The sequence below is a fragment of the Mesoplodon densirostris genome, chromosome 10 (assembly GCF_025265405.1).
Source record: "Mesoplodon densirostris isolate mMesDen1 chromosome 10, mMesDen1 primary haplotype, whole genome shotgun sequence".
In the NCBI taxonomy this organism is placed as follows: Eukaryota; Metazoa; Chordata; class Mammalia; order Artiodactyla; family Ziphiidae; genus Mesoplodon; species Mesoplodon densirostris.
The window spans coordinates 89,464,749-89,484,464 of record NC_082670.1 but is presented as its reverse complement, the minus strand read 5'-3'; the positions used below and the strand labels follow the sequence as shown (position 1 = coordinate 89,484,464).

At 38.5% G+C, this 19,716-nt stretch overlaps 1 protein-coding gene and 1 non-coding gene across 9 annotated transcripts in view; one reads left to right on the top strand and one right to left on the bottom strand.

Annotated features, from left to right (window-relative positions):
• Positions 1-19,716, bottom strand: part of MITF (melanocyte inducing transcription factor) — a 226,576-nt gene that overhangs the window by 128,456 nt on the left and 78,404 nt on the right. The window contains exon 1 of one of the 8 annotated variants that reach the window (XM_060110005.1): positions 3,331-3,422. The exons of the other annotated variants lie outside the window; for them this stretch is intronic. The gene's annotated coding sequence lies outside the window, so the exon portion shown is untranslated. Of the gene's footprint in view, positions 1-3,330; positions 3,423-19,716 lie in introns of those variants that run through there. 8 annotated transcript variants of the gene reach the window in all.
• LOC132498104 (U6 spliceosomal RNA) lies at positions 620-730 on the top strand. The gene has a single exon (XR_009533716.1). It is a non-coding gene; the product is annotated as a U6 spliceosomal RNA (small nuclear RNA).

The window sequence follows — 19,716 nt, the reverse complement described above, 5'->3', positions numbered from 1 at the left end:
AAAATACATAAAATAAAAATCATTCATCATCTTAATACGCAAGCATTTTGATGTTCTTCCTTTCAGTGTTTTCTCTTTGTACATATAACACCACTATCCCTGCCACGTGCACTATTTTGCCTGCTCTATTTATCTTATCTTGGCTTTAAGTTGGCCTGCCACTTCTAAATCAAATATGTTTACATCTCTTTAAGAAAAAAAAACAAAAACTGTTGTCAAATTGACCCAGTCATTTAACATTAACTGAGCACGCACTATCTGTTGAGCACCATGCTCTGTGACATACAAATTAGAATATTCAATAGACTGGGCTTAACCACCTAGAGAATTTCTTAAAGTTTCCAAATTTGGCATAGCTGCAACATTTCTTGCCCTTAAGATTAATTACTATTTTCATTCTAGTTCTAAGACTGGTTAAAAATATAAATTACATAAATAGCACATTTGGAAAAGAAAATGGACTTGTATTATCAGCCACCTGCAAATTACAGCTTCAAGAATTGCATTCTGCCCTTTTATCTGTCACCTTTCCAAATACTGTACCACCAAAATTAACGACACAAAACAAAGCTGTATTTGAATATTTCTAAGTAGTAAATACACACATTAAAGTGTCATGGTGCTCGCTTCGACAGCACGTGTACTAAAATTGGAACGATACAGAGAAGATCAATCAGCATGGCCCCTGCGCAAGGATGACACACAAATTCATGAAGCGTTCCATATTTTGGGGGATCTATGTATATGTATAGCTGATTCACTTTGTTATAAAGCAGAAACTAACACACCATTATAAAGCAATTATACTCCAATAAAGATGTTTAAAAAAAAAAGTGTCATGAAGTCTGCCTACCAATTTTTCCTCTTTATTTGTTCCAGCAAGGTTATTTTAAGATTTTATTTTGCTTGTGTGTGACTATGGATTTAAGAGTTTAGTAAATTACGTGGAAGATATAGATACACATAAATATATATAGGTGTGTGTTTATGTGTATGTGTGTGTGTGTGTGTGTCTATCAAAGACTAGGCTCAAATATATATATTCTTGAATTTTCTTTTCTATAAAATGTGAAATATATATGTCATTCTATATATTTAAGTTAAATTGGCTACCAAGCAACCAGGTGTAGAAAGCTGTTTGGGGTTGTATCTTCTCTTGCCAGTTGATGAGATGCTGAGAAACACTAAGAAATGAGGGCAATAAGGACAAAAACAAAAGAGGTGAAAAAAAAAAAGAGGTGAGATAATCTAGACACATAATAGTGTGCTCTAAAATCACTGATACATGATTTTACTCTTCTCTTTAAAATTTTTTTTAAATAAAATAAATTTAAAAAAATTTTAAATAAGCTACTTAGCTAAGTCATTTCAGGTTCCAAACCAGGGGACGGAGGGAACACTGGCAAAGGTCACAGGGTTACATCTTCATATGCCATTCAGGTGCCAGCCTCCACCACATTTTAGGCTTCTCCCTCTCTCATTGAAAAAGACCACTGTCCTATTATGATAACAATTATGATAACAATTTCCAGGTGGAAGCTAAGCCTTCAGTCAAGATTCCTGTCCCTTTCGAAGTTACCTGTGTGTGTGTGACATGGTAGATTAAGTGTTCCAGATCACCCTGGGCAATAGCTTTTCTCAAACCTCACAGCAATTCACCTTGGGTACCCACAGAAGCAGTCCTGGAAAGGCTGCGTTTGAGAAGGGGTGAAAGTGAACCCCATAACTTTCCCACCGAAGCACATCTCAGCAGAGGAGCCACATCCTTGCAAGAAGCCCTGGAAGCAAGGCCTAGGAGCATGGTTTGAATTCACCGTCAGCAAGGGAGAGGTCTCCTGGCAGCCTCACGTTTCATCTCACATTCAACTCTCTAATATACCCTTGCTTTTATCAGCAGGAAACAGTTCCTAAATTACCGACCAGTTGAATTACTGAGACTTTTGCACCCCTACCCCAAATAGTCAAGAACTACTGATGCTCGAAAAAACACATGAGTCACATTAACCTCCAGCTTCATGCAGCCTTTGGCACAGGGCTTCAGACTTCCGCTAAGAACACAAGTGTTTTGATTTTTCAAAGTCCTGATGTATGTATTTTCTTTTTAAAAAACATCAACAGCAATTCCCTTACTCCTTTTTATCTATCAGTCTTTCTTGAGGAAGGACTACATTTAGAGCAGATCAATTTTCTCCCTCATGGGTACTGAACATGAATGAACGGAAATCTTGAGGCAAGTTCCCTTCTGAGCCCACAGAGATGTCACCGCCGCTCGGAAAAGCTACCGGCCACCGACATGCCACGTCCTCACATCACAGTGACTCCTTCAGCTGCAGAGGAAGGGAGAAGGGCAATATATCCACAAGCACACCTGGCAGAGATGCAATTACGCCCCTCCTGCCCCTCCAGCCCAGGGCCCTTGGCACCCTCTTCCATTTAGAGAGCTACTCAGACCCCATCATTCACCAGAGTGTCCTAAAAAGATACAAAAAAGATAAAGTCCTCAACTGTGCTAGACACCGGAAGAAAAAAAAGCAGCCACAAAATGAAAACTGCCTTTTAGAAGTAGTTATGGTTAAACATTAAAAAAAAAAAAAATCACATGATTTTGCTCCCCATACTGTAGCTAATGAAAAGGGACATTTAGTATCCAGTGGGAAAAGCAGTGTTTTATAATTTCATCAGCAATTACTACAAAGCTCATCTGTAAGAGCTTGGCGAATCCTCACTTTTTCTGACCTCGAGAACCAACATTCTCTGAAGTCAGAATCCAGGGACTTATTCTAATGTTGAATGTTCTCCTGAGTCCCTTTAAAAGAAAAAAAAAGAAAAATGAACTTCACATTGACTGATGCATGACATTGTTTTAATCCAAAAAAAAATGTGCAAGTTGAAACCATTATAACATGTCATAAAGCATCAGTAATAGCCACTCAGCAAGAACTAAACCATTTTTAAGGTCATAAACAAGCATGTACAGCACGCTACACTAATTCATTAGAAACATCCTCTTTAAAAGAAAGGGTCACAGAGGGCTCTGGCTCAATCACATTGCTCTCCACACGCCAGCCGTAGAACTTACATATGACCTTTGCAATTCCCCTTGCAAATCCCTTCAGCACTCAGACATTTCACTTTAAAAATTAGGGGGAGGTGAGGTAAAGCCATAAAAATCACTAGCAGGCACACCAGAATATGCTGGAATAAGATAAACGTCTTTCTCATAGAAGAAATGCATGCACTATTAATGAAAAGAATCCAATGTAAAAGGCAACTAGTCACATCTCCTTGACCACTTATATTTTAAACCCAGAAAAGCAAAATCAGACTTACCCTTGGAAGCCATCCTATAGGCTGACTCAGAAACGTAGCCTGTCGACAAGCCAAAAACAGCTACAAACCAGGGCTCCAAAAACTCAGTGGGTTTAATCCTCTCATCCACCTACTAACCCCTGCTAGTACGTATGCATCTGGCTTTTGTTAAAGCACTTCTGCAAACGTACAGAGGATGAGTAATCGTTCAGACTTCGTCAAACATGCCAAACCCATCACTAATAACAGCAGTTTCATTTACTCATCACATTTTTGGGTGCCTTGATTTTATTTTTTTAAGAGAAATGAGCGTTTTTGCTGATGCAAATTCCCTGCCACTAGACCATGCACACATTATCCAAAAGGCAATAGGCTGCCTGGTGTGTGTATAACTTTTTCTGGGTCCTTGTCAGCAGTCAGAAATGTTGAACTAATATGTAAAGGCATAGCCTGCTTGATAAACTGTCTTTTAACATTAATAACACCACTATTTTCCTAAATAAACCCTCCAGCCAATTCTACTCTTTCTTTCATTGAAAAAGGCAATCATTTTATTATAATTAGAAATACGAAGAATAAGAAAAATAAGAAATACTCAAGCATAAATTCATCTCTCACTGTCTCACCATCCAATCCCTTCTCTTAGAGATATTCACTGTTGACAATTTTCAATGTATCATTCCCGAAATTTCTATGTACATAGTATGCATGTATGTATACACACACACACACACAAACATTCTTCAGAAAAACTCCTGGGGACTGAGGAGTCTCAGACATCAGAATTTTCTAGATTTTGTAACAATAATGAAGTATATACAGAGTGTAATGTCCCTAGTGAGATCAGGGCAACAGCCCATAATCAACCATATTAATTGAATATTCATGTTTTCTGGAAGAAATATTAAGTGGGATAATAAAGACTATAAATAGCCTTGTGTCATTTCAGGGCAGGTAATTCTGCCAAGTGAGATTTTTTTAAAAAGTCATCCATCATTTAGAAACTTTTGAATTTTGGAATTGTGGATAAGGGATTTTAGCCCTATCGTTTTTCTCCCAGTTACTCTTACTAAGTTTTGAAAACTTTTTTTTATTAAAAACATTCATGATAAGAAATTTTTAAAATACATATGAATAAAATTAAAGTCACCTGTAAAATCCCACCACACAGAGAATCGAGCTTTTATTCACTCATGTGTTGAGTGCCTCCTGGGAGTACAGACTCAGTACTCCGTGGGCACACTAAAAAATCAAAGCAAACATAAATTCTATTTTCTTTCATTTTTTTAAAATTGGAGTATAGTTGATTTACAATGTTGTGTGAGTTTCAGGCATAGAGCAAAGTGAATCAGCTATACATATACATATATCCATTCTTTTTTTTTTTTAGATTCTTTTCCCATATAGGCCATTACAGAGTATTGAGTGGAGTTCCCTGTGCTCTGCAGCAGGTTCTTATTAGTTATCTAGTTTATGTATAGTAGTGTGGATATTTCAGTCCCAATCTCCCAATTTATCCCTCCCCACATCCCCTGGTAACCATAAGTTTGTTTTCTACATTCGTGCCTCTATTTCTGTTTTGTAAATAAGTTCATTTGTACCCTTTATTTCTTAGACTCCACATATAAGCAACAGGATGTGATATTTGTCTTTTTGTGTCTGACTTACTTCATTCAGTATGACAATCTCTAGGTCCATCCACGTTGCTGCAAATGGTATTATTTTGTTCTTTTTTATGGCTGAGTAATATTCCACTGTATATATGTATCACATCTTTTTTATCCATTCCTCTGTTGATGGGCATTTAGGTTGCTTCCATGACCTGGCTATTGTAAATAGTGCTGCAATGAACACTGGAGTGCATGTATCTTTTTGAATTATGGTTTTCTCTTGGTATATGCCTAGGAGTGGGATTGCTGGGTCATATGGTAGTTCCATTTTTAGTTTTTTAAGGAACCTCCATACTGTTCTCCATAGTGGTTGTACCAATTTACATTCCCACCAACAGTGTAGGAGGGTTCCCTTTTCCAAATCCTATTTTCAAACAAGGTAGAAAGTTATACCTGTTTTAAACTAATAATATCCACCTTGCACAACTGTTCCCAAAAAAGATATGAACTCTTTCATTTACTCATTCATTGATTCAAACATTCATTGAGCTTCTATTATATGCCACACAATATGCTAAATACCAGGTATTTGGGTGGCCTGGATGTAGCATATAAAACTACCAGCCATCAGATTAAATCTGAGTTTCAAATAAATCAGAAATATTTCAGTATAGTATGTCCCACATTTGAGACATACATTTTTACAGATATAGTTTTTGTTTGTTTGTTTGTTTTTTGTTTTTTGCGGTACGCGGGCCTCTCACTGTCATGGCCTCTCCTGTTGCGGAGCACAGGCTCCACGCGCAGGCTCAGCGGCCATGGCTCACGGGCCCAGCCGCTCCGCGGTAGGTGGGATCTTCCCTGACTGGGGCACGAACCCGTGTCCCCTGCATCGGCAGGCGGACTCTCAACCACTGCGCCACCAGGGAAGCCCACAGAGATAGTTTTTAAGTATTTGAGATATACTTATGCTTTTTAAATGTCCCACATTTGGGACACACTTATATTAAAATATTACTTGTTTTGATCTGAAATTCAGATTTCACTGGGTGTCCTATATTTCACTGCACGAAAGAGGCAGAGTCCTTGTTATCATGAACCCTCAGTCTAGCGCTAGGGAGTGGAGGAAGGTAGTTGGACAGGTAATAAATAAGCAAACAACGACATACACAGTGTAAACAGAAAAAAGAGCTATGAAGGTGATAAACTGAGCAATTAAGATGGAAATAAAGAAGAATATTATTTAAATACAGAGTTCTTAAGGAAAGGCTTGTCTAGGAAGCTAACTCTGAGGGAAAGAGCATGCTGAAGGAAATAAAAACCTCATAATAGTGGAGCAGCTTGCACAAGGCCTAGCCCATAGTATATGCTCAATAAATGTTCATTTCATTCCTTGGCAGGGCCGGGACTTCATCTCTTGGCTCACCCTAGTCTGGCCCTGTGCCTTGGGATGGAGAAAGATAATAAGAAGGGGTATAGTGTACGTGGACCACCAACGGCTTCCTCCTTCAGAAAGTCTGGCAGCCACCATCTGTCTACAACCTCATGAGAGATCCTGAGCGAGAACTTCCCAGCACAGCCCTCTGGAGTGCCTGACCCACAGAAACCATGATATCAATAGATAACGAAATGATAGCTATTACTTTCAATCACTATGTTTTAGTATGATTTGTTATGCAAAAACAGTAACCAAGTGGTGGCAAGAATGGGGACCACCCAGAACTCTCAGACACTGCTGGTGGAAATGTAAATTGAGGCAGCTGCTTTGGGAGACTGCTGGTGGCACCTAGGAAAGCCAGACATACATACATCCCGAGCACCAGCCCAGCTTCCATTCCCACTGGCACTGCTGCACTTCTGGTTCTTGCCATTTCCCACAACACAGCCCCTTCCTCCCTGCTCTGCTGGATTTGCAACACCTCCAATACCAATTACACACACAGCCCCCAGACTGATCTTCCTAAAGCTCACCTTTCACCCTGACATTTGGCTGCTCCAAAAGTCTTTCATATATAAACTTAATAAACATTTGCTGATTGATTACTTGTAAGATTCAAATCTAGAGAGTTTTACTAACTTGGCACTGAGGAGGAAAAGACTGAAAGCAAATAACCCAGGCATTCAGAGATTTACAAGGCAGCTCCTTGAAATGCCCTCCAAAAAAATTAAACCATTGCCAGAAATCCTGATTGTTGTGAAATACGTATGTGGAAATACATCTCAAGGACCTACTGCTATCCATTCAAATGGAATGTCACCCCCCAAAAAAACTGAGTACTGTTATGATGGTGGCAACCGAGATCAGATTTGCATAGTGAAGAATAAATTTCAAACCTGAAAGGTCTTCCGTTGCATGGAAAGGGAAAAGTAACAGTGTATAGAAAACAAAGAGGAAGAAAAAGAGAAAAAGGAAGGGAAGGGAAGGGAGGACAACCCTTAACCTTCTCTAGAATTTTCTGTTAATGCCCTACTCTCTGATGATTGTCTGGGACCATATCATTAGTGGTGGTAATGGGAGGGAAAACCATAATAATTGTAACTACTGCCATTTACTCTGTGACTGCCACGTGCAGACACTATGCTGAGCCATAAGATGCTTATATTGTCATCAGCATTAATGCAACCAATATTTATGCCAGGCACTGTGCTATCTGCTTTACAAGCATCATCTTATTTAACCCTCAAAGCAATTTTGCAAGATTAGATATTATTATTATTCCCATTTTACAGATGAGGAAACTGAGGGATGGAGAGGCCAGCTAACTTGCCTTAGATTTTATCCATGAACACTTTGAGGGTCTAGGATAAAGTAAGATTCAATAAACGGTGAAAATCAATAAGAAAAAGATTTAAATGCCTCATGGGAATACTTGAAACATGGAAAGAAAAATAAATTACTGAAAATATTGGAAGTCAATTTATGGCAACATAAGAACTGACATTCATGAAACCACAATGGATGGGATGAAATACACACAGAACAACACGAGGAATCTCAGCTAAACTGGCAGAATTTAAGCTCCATGTTGTACACTTTGAAAGGGAGAATCAGAGCCCATATTCATTCATTTATTCATTTATTTATTCAACAAATATCTGTTGAACACCTCCTACGTGTCAGACACTGTTTGAAGTGCTGGGGATACAGCAGTGAACAAAGAGACAAAAATCTCTACTTGTATGGAACATTAGGGTGAGAAAGGGAATATGGACAATAAACTTAGTAAATAACTAAGCCATCTAAGGTGTTAAAGGCAGGAAGTGCTAGGGTAAAAATAAAGCACCAAGGACCAAGATAGGGGCAGGAAGGGAATGCTATTTTAAATACAGTAGTCAGGGCAAGCCCAGAGGGTGACAATGGAGCAAAGGCTTAAAGGAGGTGAGGAGAGGAGCTCTGTGGATGGTTGGAGGCCGAGCATCCCAGATGGGGCCATGCCTGGCATGCCGGAGCAAAAGCGAGGAGGCAGGTCTAGCTGCCACAGGGAAGCCCAAAGGAGAAAACAGGAGATACAACCAGCTGAAACAACAGAAGCCAAACTGCAAAAGGCTCTTTGCTCACTGGATATCCATGATTCTTCAGCTTTGAGGGTCATGAATTACTCGTAGAAGCTGATGAAAGCTAGGAGCCTTCACCCCAAAAAGTGTGCACACCCAAAATGCTGTCCTAATTTCAGAGGGTTGACATCTCCCTGCTAGACTCCCAGGATCTCCACAACATCCTAGAGGAGATCACAGTCCCTCCAGCTGAACCAAAGAAACACCCTGGATCTACCTTTGTATTTAATGACATCCCAAAGGGAGACAGCAGCTCAGGACAGTGGACACCAGGATTCCTCCAGTCTCTGAGGCTGTGCTTGTGCCAACGTCCTCACCCACTCAGGGAGGTCATGCCCAAACACCAACAGCCCTGAGGGAAGCCAACTACATGCGTCACCTGGGGGCTCTTTGCTAGTCACAGGGTTCAGACACAAAACTACATCACTACTGACCTTAACATCCAAAGCGTAGAGGAATGCATGCAGTCAAAGCCCAAGGGGAACTGGATGCATGTGGACCTAATCGACCGCCTTGCAGTTCATACGTGTGTGTGTGTGTGTGTGTGTGTATGTAGGTACACATATATTTATATATTTTAATTCTCTTCATACAAGCTAGAAGAGAACAGAGATTGTTTTTTGTTTTGTTTCGTTTTGTTACTGCTGAATTCCCAGTGCTTAGAACAGTATCTGGCCCACAATTAGATGCTCATTAAATAAATAATGGTTGAATGAGTGAATAAATCCAAAGAATTACTTCTTTGCAAATCACTCTAGGAAATCAGTGGATCAAAATGTCACAACTGAATAGACAGAATAGTTATGTTGGAAAGGTTCAAGGATATGGTTAACTAGGGATTAGAAAAGCTCGATGCAACATGAGCACAGTATTCCATGGCATAAAACATGCCTAGGGAAGATTAGAAATTATACCAGCTTTCTGCCTCAGTCACGCAAGTTTCTCACCAATGCTTCTCAAACCATTTGTAATTTGTGGTTTGCATCAGTTTGTCTGTTTTTTTTTAAATTTCAAATCCAACACAGATCAATACTTTTTTTTTTTTTTTTTGCGGTACGCGGGCCTCTCACTGTTGTGGCCTCTCCCACTGTGGAGCACAGGCTCCGGACGCGCAGGCTCAGCGGTCATGGCTCACGGGCCCAGCCGCTCCGCGGCATGTGGGATCTTCCCAGACCGGGGCACGAAGCCGTGTCGCCTGCATCGGCAGGCGGACTCTCAACCACTGCGCCACCAGGGAAGCCCCAGATCAATACTTTTGTAAACATAATAAAAATGAATTCTAAGACAAATGAAATGAAAAACAAAACAGACACACAAATATGCAAGCCCAAATTTGTATTAGATTCAAGAGACCTAAAAATCACTCTGTCCAATTGCTATAAAGGTTTCTGAACACTCAATATCTGTTCATACCTCACTGCTGACCGACACATAGTTCATGAACAGTCTAGTCCATGAATCATACTTGGAGTAGCATGACTCAGATCACACGCACACACACACACATACACACACACATATACACACACGTATATTGGAGATTCCAGCATCCACTTCAGATGCTAATGCTTTTGCTTTCCAGCTGATAATGAGAAAAATAACGTTCTGCTTCTATTACATTTCTGTCAGATACTTATTTCAACCATCTAGGAATAAAATTATCAACTCCATGATGCTCATTAATATCAAACTCCAAGAATATGTTAAAATATTGACTACACCTCACTTCAAATTATCCCAAGATTTAAACATAGAAATTAGGAACAGATTGTTCATTTTATAACAGATCCTACATTTAGTAAAATAATTATAATGAGATATATTTTAAGCATCTAAATATGATGGTGATTTTATATTAATCCATTTATAAAATGTAGTCTATATATTTACCTCCTATGTCTATATATCTGCAGCTTTTCAGAAATATATTTATTGTGCAAACTAGTATAAAGAGGTTTTTAAAATTCTACTAAAATGATATACGCTTGGGCCACAAGTATTTTCCTTTACCTATTCTAAGTTTGTTAACATTAACTACTTGAAAATTATCCTATATAATATATAACCTAAATAAAATTGGATTAAGTATAATTTATAAACAAAACCAACATATGACTCTTCTAAGAAGTAAACAGATTGTCCTTTTCTTTTTTCTTTAAATTATCCTTTATCCCAAAATACAACCTCTGAAACTACATAAACATAATCCTGAAATTTCTAGCCATTCACAAAGCTTCCTTAGGTCGGAATGAGTTAATGATTTTCCTCACAGTCCAACTAAACGTGCATTCCACAGGAAAGCCTGCTTGAGGCGGAACACAGAGTCAATACTCACTGATTGACTTCTTAGCTGGCACTCAGGCAAGTAATCCTAACTTTGGGCCTACTGTAAATAAAGGCAAGGATATTCCTAATGGTACTTATAACATGAATTTTCTAGAGGTAGCATTCAAGACTGTTCCCTTCAAGCCCCACAGAGCTTCTATCACATCATCTGGCAGAAGGAGTAAATAATACTGAATTACAGAGGGAAACTGTTGATTCCTCATTTCTTACAGGTCACGGAGGCTCAGATATACAAACCCCTTATGGCAAGGATTTTGCATCTTTGAGCAAAGCAAAGTAAAACAGTGAGCTGATTAAGGCAAAATAAGAAAAAGCAATAAGCAAATGGTATTATAATGGTGCACCTATACAGCAAAAACTGAGAAGTTAACTCAAGAATGAAGTCTGGTAAAAAAAAAAAAAAAAACTCTTCTTCAATACCTGCACCTATACCTGGATTATAATAGGCAGGTAATAAGTGCAGTATTGGAGGAAGGGAGAAGATAAAGAAGATTCAAACAAAGCACGTGCAAGCTCTGAAAAACATAAAAACACTGTGCACAACAACAGAATGCAGACAGTGAATTATGCTGATGCTTTGTTACAATTTAGAAAAGCTTAACTTGAAAAATAACAGCAACTTCCATTCTTTGAGAACTTACTATGTATCAAGCACTGTGCAGAGCATCCATCATTTCATGCAATTTTTTCCAAAACCCTGCAAGACTGGAATTAGTATGCCCACTACAAATAAGGAGACAGGCTCAAGGATGGAAATAACTTGACTGAGATTAAAGTCAAACACATTAGATTAATGTTTGTCTAATTCCAAGCTTGTGCCCTTAACCTCACAACTCACTGTCTTCCAATGTCCAAACATTAAAAAATAATAATAATGATGACAAATGTTCATAGCTGCACCATTTGTAAATGCCCCAAACTAGAAAACTCCCTAAATACCCATCAACAGGAGAATGGACAAATAAATCTCAAAAAATGTATGCAATGAAATACCATATAATCATGAAAGTGAATCAGCTACAACTACCCACAGCAACACAGATGAATTCCTAAAACATAATCGTGATGAATAAGTGCCAGGCACAGGTAAGTACCTATGTGTGACTGTATGACTGAATCCATTTCTATAAAGCCCAAAACAGGCAAAATTAATCTATGCTGTTAGGAGTCAGGATGGTGGCTACCATTCGGAGGGTTAATGACTAAAGGACACAGGAAGGGAGCATCTGGGGTGCAGATGTCATTTGATTAATTGATCTGAGAGCTGGATAATAGGAGTCCAATTTATAAAAACACATCATGCTATACACTTAACAATAAGCACACTTTTCTCTAAACAGATTACACTTCAATAAAATATTTTTTAATCAAAAGAAGATGCACCTACTTAAGGCATTTTCTACTTTATCCTTTTAATGTATTTAGACTCAAATATTCTTTAATAAAGCACATACTATATCTTCCCAAGCTTTACAAATCTTAAGTACAAATGTAAGAAAACAAATCATTAGAAGAATGGAATAATGCCATTTGTAGCAAAATGGATGAAGCTAGAGATTACCATATTAAGTGAAGTAAGTCAGACAAAGACAAATATCACATGATATCACTTATATGTAGAGTCTTAAAAATGATACAAATGAACTTATTTACAAAAAAGAAATAGACCCACAGACACAGAAAACAAATTTATGGTTACCAAAGGGGATAGCGGGGGGAGAGGGGAGGGTAAATTAGGAGTTTGGGATTAACATATACACACTACTATATATAAAACAGATAAACAACAACGACCTACTGTATAGCAGCACAGGGAACTATACTCAATATATTATTAACCTGTAATGGAAAAGAATCTGAAAAAGAATATATATATATGTATACGTATAACTGAATCACTTTGCTGTACATTTGAAACTCACACAACACTGTAAATTAACTATACTTAAATAAAAAATAATTATAAAAAATAAAAATCATTAGAGATTTGTAAATAGACTGGAATTGGGGGAAAACAACTGACTAGGAGTCCAAAAAATCTGTCTGGGTGTATTCTTCTGTTCTCTAAGTGCATACTCTTGAGAGGAAGGCATTTAATCTCACCTGTGGTCAGTGTCCTCATCCAAAAATTGAAGGAATCAGACCCAATAATCCTCAAGGCACCTCATTCTAGTCCTTTTTTCTGAGCCCTACACTTGCTCGTATCACACTGCTGCAGCAGTCACACAAAAAAGGGGAACAAAAGAGCAACTGCTTGCAACTCTATCACATGATACAAGGGTAGAAGGAAACAAACTTGACATGTACATTTAATCAATCTTTGATTATCAATGTAAGATATTACAGCTCTGCAGACAATCCCCAGAAACTGAATTATATCACTCACCACTGGGTCTCACAGCAGCCTTGTTCACATACCCTGAAGGTCCCACACAAAGCAGAATGGTCAAGTTGTCAGACAAAATCTTTTGTGGATTTTTTACTCTAGGGTCATCAGCACCACCAACCTCCACCTTTACCACAGATAATTGCATATTTCCAGTTTTCCCTAAGATCTGGTCATTCAATCAGAAAAACGCAGAGAAATACACAACAGCTTATGTTGCAATACATTCTGATTTCATGCTCCTTTGTACAAATCCATTAGACTCTCTTACCTTCTTGCAATGCAAGAACAGAAGCCTAATGCTGCTGATGGGACCCTGTATTAGTCAGGGTCCAATCAGGAGAAAGAAACCACACAGTAATTTGAATGGAGAAAGTTTAATATAAGGAATTATTAACTTCAACAGGGAATTAGCTTATAAGAAGTAAACAAAACTCTAAAGAATATAGGAATGGCAGATATAAGGAGCAGTCACTACCCTTAGGGCTCAGAGTCTTCCTCCCCAGGGCTGAGATCCAGGTCCTTTGAGCTCTCTGCATGGCAGGAAACTCACTGCGGTGCTGCACCTGTGGAACTTACTGGACTCCATCCTCTAGGATGCCAGGGAAGGCTATTCACAGAGAGGTGGCCCACCAGAGGCACTCTGCTCCAAATGTCCTCAAGAATGCCAGAGGAAGCTGGCAGCTACTACATGCAGCTCTGGCCACCATGCACTACAGGAACCAGGCACTGGAGAAACACCCACCCATTCAGTGCCACAGGCACTGCAGGAAACAAACACTGACAAAACTGATTTAGAGGGAGGAAAATTCACTTTTCAAGAGGCAAACAAGTCTGACAACAGCAGGAATAACAGAACTACTTCCAAGTCAGGTGCAGGGTTCTTGTTTCCTGGGATACATCTAAACTGTCTTCTTTTTACTGTATGCTGAGTTTGTCCCAAATCACTTTTTAGATGGTCCTTAGCATGGCACAGCTTTGATAATACCAGTCTTCTGACAAATGATGACAGACTTTGAATATAAAATCACTCACTGAGCCATAAATAATGCTGCTCATATTTTGACCTTTGCTTAGCCATGCACACGAATGTGTTAACTGTTCTGTAATAGGATAATTTCAGGCGTGTGTGTGTCATTCGTGGTCTTTTGTCCAAGCTCTGGTCATTCTGCTAAGCAAAATGCAGGCTGGAGGGCATCTCTGGAACCAGAAAAGAAATTATATTCAACTACTCATATGCTAGGAGAGCAGGATTAATGATCAGGTAGTGTTATAAAGGATTCCAACAACAGGAAAGATCCAAAATAAACAAGCAAACACTGGTCAATAAGTCACTTTGGTACAGATCACAAAATGCAGGCTTTTTAGAGAACATCAGATGTGGGGAAAGACCTTGATGCTAAAAGAAATAAAATAATCATAATCCATATTTCCAGAAAAAAGGAAAAAAGCATAGAAGACTAAGGTTCAAAACCCAACTATATGGTGCATATAAGCAACTAACCTTAAGTAGAAGGACACAGAAAAACTGACTGAAAAAGTAGAATGAAAATAAACATTCCTTGGGAATTCCCTGGCAGTCAGTGGTTAGGACTCTGCGCTTCCACTGCAGGGGGCACAGGTTTGATCTCTGGTTGGGGAAGTTAAGATCCCGGAAGCCATGCAGTGTGTCCAAAAATAAATAAAAATACCACTCTCTCACTTCGTCCCAGCGGCATTGACATATATACACTACCAAATGTAAAACAGATAGCTAGTGGGAAGCAGCCGCATAGCACAGGGAGATCAGCTGGGTGCTTTGTGACCACCTAGAGGGGTGGGATAGGGAGGGTGGGAGGGAGACGCAAGAGGGAGGGGATATGGGGATATATGTGTACATATAGCTGATTCACTTTGTTATACAGCAGAAACTAACACACCATTGTAAAGCAACTATACTCCAATAAAGATGTTAAAAAAATAAATTAAATTAAATAAAATGTTATTTTTAAAAAAAAGAAAGAAAAGAAATATTCCTTGTGAACACCAACCTAATTTAGGACTCAAAAAGCCTGAGTTGAATAATGAATGCATTTCAGTTGGGGCCAAAAGAGACTTTGGAAAAGAAATAAAATAGAAAAATAAGGAAATCACAGGGAAAAGCAAACACTGTTCTGTGTTTGTGTGTGGGCGGGTGAGAGGGTGAATTTGAAATCTGGGAAATAACTTAGTCACCGTTTCGCAGCACAGTCCAAGGAAGGAAGAATAGAGGGTGAGATGCACAGAACCCCCTCTGTTGCTCTCTATCTCACACTCAGCTGCTTTGTCTTCCTGGGACTGAACCTTCCAGTTTCTTATTTCCATTCGATTTGGTTAGGTTTGGTCTTTTTTTTTTTTTTCCACAGGAAGCTAAGCTCTTTGAAGGTAGAAATGTCTCTCTTTTTTTTTAACTTTATTTCCCCAGTATCTAGGACAGTGCTAAGAACAGAACAAATACTCAAGAAATATTTGTTGGGTGAACTAACAAAATCTAAGAAAGGAACTTTTATTTGATTATATATTGAGTATCAAGTGTTACATAGCAAGCACATTCTAAACCAAGGGCCAGTAAAAATGTTAGGCTTGGTGGGCCCCATATGGTCTCTATTGCATGTTTTTTTGTTTTTATTTTTACCTTAAGTGTTTGAAAACAACTATTAATCGTAAAAACCATTCTTAGTTCTATGGCTAATACATACATACATACATACACACACACACAAGCAACTTAATCTGGCTTGTACTTCTGCTTTCATGGATAGATTTCTTTTTCTTTCCTATTCTAAACAGAGTATTCAGGAGCTAATATTAGCTTTGCTGCTATCTACTTATGTTTTCTTTTAATTTTTTCAGTCTAATTTGATCCTATTGAAGGAAAACAATAAATTCAAGGGCCTGAAACAATAAAACACAAGGTAAGCAAGTTCAGGACTGCAAGAGAGAAGCAACCTCGAATCCAAGCGTACAGTCTCTGCCATCTCTCCTTGCTTCCCGTACATGCTACTCACTAGATTTTAAGTTTCAGCAACCTCATTAGTTTTTCAGGCTTTATGACTTAAGCTTAGGGGGTGGGGGGGAGAGGGCAGCGACCCACAAAACAAAGACTTCAATGTCTCCAGAAGTTGAGAAAATTCCAGCATTGTCAGGGCAGATACTATTTATAACCCATTTAATGTGTATGCTCCTGAATGCATTTTCTACGGCGAATATCCAACCTACGCTTCTGAATTCCTGGTTTCCGCAATGGTGAAGGCGGCAAGCAGCTAAAAGTCTGACGACTAAAGGGGGAAAAAAATGAACTCTGTGCTATTACTATTTTATAACATCTGCCATCATGTGACAGAATTAAAAGGTTCCTGTTTTTGACTCACCTTCGACAAGAAAGTACCTCATTGCTATAAGCTTTGAGCTCAAGTTACTGGAAAAATGTAGGGTCGGAAAATATCCTACAACAAATGCTTTAAGAGAAAAAAAAAAGTTATGGAAAACCCCATTTAACTTTTTTTCCAGAAAAACCCACACACACAGGAATAGATGCCAAGCACTCATATTGAATGTGTGTGTACATGGCTTATAATTGCACACATATTCTATGTTTACGCTTTTCTTTATTGCACAAGAGTAGGGCTCTTCGGGAAGGAAGGTATCTTGACCTGCTGCTGTCCAAAGGACAGCGTGCTGGGCAGCCCGGCATCGCCGCAGAACCTCTGCAGTGATGGATGACAATGGACTCTGCAAGCCCTGCACATTACCTCCGTTCCATTCATGGATCCCAACCAAATTAATTTTCTCCTGTGCCAATTCTATCACATCCCCCGGGTTTACAAAGAAGTTTTACCAGGCCATCAGAACCCAAAAGGGAATGAACGTTTTCGTCCTGGCAGAAACTTAAAATAGAGCTTAAAAATAAAACAATGGGAATGAATTTTTAGCTCTGCAAAGCTCTTAGTTTCTAGAAATTTCTTGTACAAGTGAAAAAAAAATCCTACTCTTGCTTTTACTGCTCCATTTAAATGGCAAGTTATGAAGAAACTAATTTAGAAAGTTCAAGCTTTTCATTCCAGATCTGAACTGACATGTATTAAAGTAAACAGTCACGTCAAAGTGTAAGTAGGACCAAGTTTCATGTAGATCCCTGGTAAAGATTCTACCCCAAACAGCACTGCCCAACAAAAATATAAAGCGAGCCACATACGTAAATTTAAATTTTCTAGTAACCGTATTAAAAAAAAATGCAGCAGGTGAAATCAATTTTACCTTATTTCACCCAGTGTGCCCAAGAGTATTTCAACATTAATCAAAATTAAAAATGATTAATGAGATATTTTACATTATTTTTTTCATACAAAAACTGGTGTGCATTTTATAATTGGAGAACGTCTCAACTTGGACTAGTCACACTTCAAGTGTTTAATAGCCACATGTGGCCAGGGCTACCATATTGGACAACACAGCTTAAAGGCTTCTCTTATGCTTCATTAAGTTCACTCTTCCAAACCAGAAAGTTCTAGTTGGAATGACAAAGCTGTCATCAGGAAAAGAAGATATTCTGAGAAGTGTTTCAACTTTTTGGACAACTTCACACTCAGGCCTCACTCTCTGAGACATCCACACTTGGGGCCATCTGTTACAACGGATCAATGCCCACCTGAAAGAAGTTACCAGCTTCTAGAACCAGACATGCAACCGCAGCAAGAAGATTCTCCGAGCTTAAGCAGTTCCAAATGCTGAACTTCTGAACTTCATTTTTCCCAGGTGCTGCATCTGGACATTTAGCAGGGCTTAAATTAGTACCATTTTTGAGATACTGTCTTTGAAAGAGGGAAAAAAACCAAGGCTGAACCTTTTTTTAGGATGGGCCTTTGAGGAAGAAGGTTAAAGGAAACACCAGCTAACACTGGAAGAGACACTGTGCCCTTCATATGCCATTTTTTAAAAAACAAATCGTGACTTTAAAAGTCCCTTCAGTATGAACCTTTTATTCCCAGCATAGCCTCAACTGAACAACTGTAGGTGCTTTTCTTAAAACAGTATAGTCTTCTGATGTACATATGTATATATCTTTTTCTTCTTGAAGGTGAATCCTACTGAAGTTTTAACCTATTAATCAGACAGGATTAGAAACAGTGTAGTTGACGAATGCTGATTTTCATTTGAAACACTCACTCTTCTTTGATTTTTTTCCAAACTATGTGCTCCTTGTAAGAAAATTTAAAATCAATTTAAAAGAATATTAACCTATTTTAATGCCCACAGACTCTAACATTACTTCTGACTTTAAAATATACCTTTGACTCCAAATGCTCTTAATGTTTTATGAAAATAGTCATAAAATTCCCAAATGTTTTATTAAAATCCAGTAGTTTCCATTAAAAAGCTTAACATCTAGTGAGAATATGAAAGTCAAAAGCTCAAACTGTACTTCATTCACGTATTCATTCAACAAATATTTATTTAGTGCCTACATTATACCAGACACTACACACACACTACAGAGGTGCTGGGGAAAGGAAAAGAAACATGGTCTCTCCTCAGCGGAGCTTAAAACCTAAGCTGGAAGATGAATAAGTAAGTAATAACTCTAAGAATATGAGCATTAATACTGGGGAATTGTAGAAAGCAGACAGATAAGGAGAAAGAGAGAGAGAGAAGGAAAGAGGGAGGGAAGAAATGAGAGAGATAGATGATAGATACATACAGACAGACAGACAGATAAATACATACATACACACATACATATATAGGCAGGGCTGTTGAAGCTCAGATTTGATGGATGATAAGAAAGTTAGCCAAAAAAACTGAGGGAAGCAGGGAGGGAGTTATAGATGAAGGGAGAAATCAAGTGGAAACACCTGGAATGAAAACCAGTGAATGAACAGGAAACCTGAGAGGAAACAAAAAAAGAAGAAAAAAGCAAGCAAAGTATGGCTGGATGGCAAAAAGAAAGAGTAGATGATGTTTGGGAGGAACAACAGGGGGGACTTCATACGTCTCCTTAAGTTGTACGGACGACGTCCTAGCAGTGAGAAGCCATCTCGGAGTTTGAAGATTTGAACGGCTCAGAAGAGAGGAAATTAGATGGAGAGCATAGACTGGCCCAGGAGAAAGTACCTGCACTCTGATTCCCAAAATTCAAACTGAGGTAGACCACCCACCAAGTTTTATCCTAATAATAACTGCTGCAAATATATATACAGATGGAGCAGTATTCCTGGTCCCGAAGCATAACTTTATATTCTGCAATTGTCCTGGAGTAAGACAATAATGAATTTTATAATCACATTCCTGGAAACATCCCCAAAAGTCTTGATATAACATGAACCAAGGCACTGAAGCAAAGAGTTTTACTTCCAACCTGAACACTTGTTATTATATTTGTTTTTAAGATATGTACCAAATATACAAAGAAGAATATAACAAATCCCCATGTAAGCACCATTCAGATCTTAAGACGTTATTCCAAATTTCTAATTCAATTTTTGTCAGAAATAA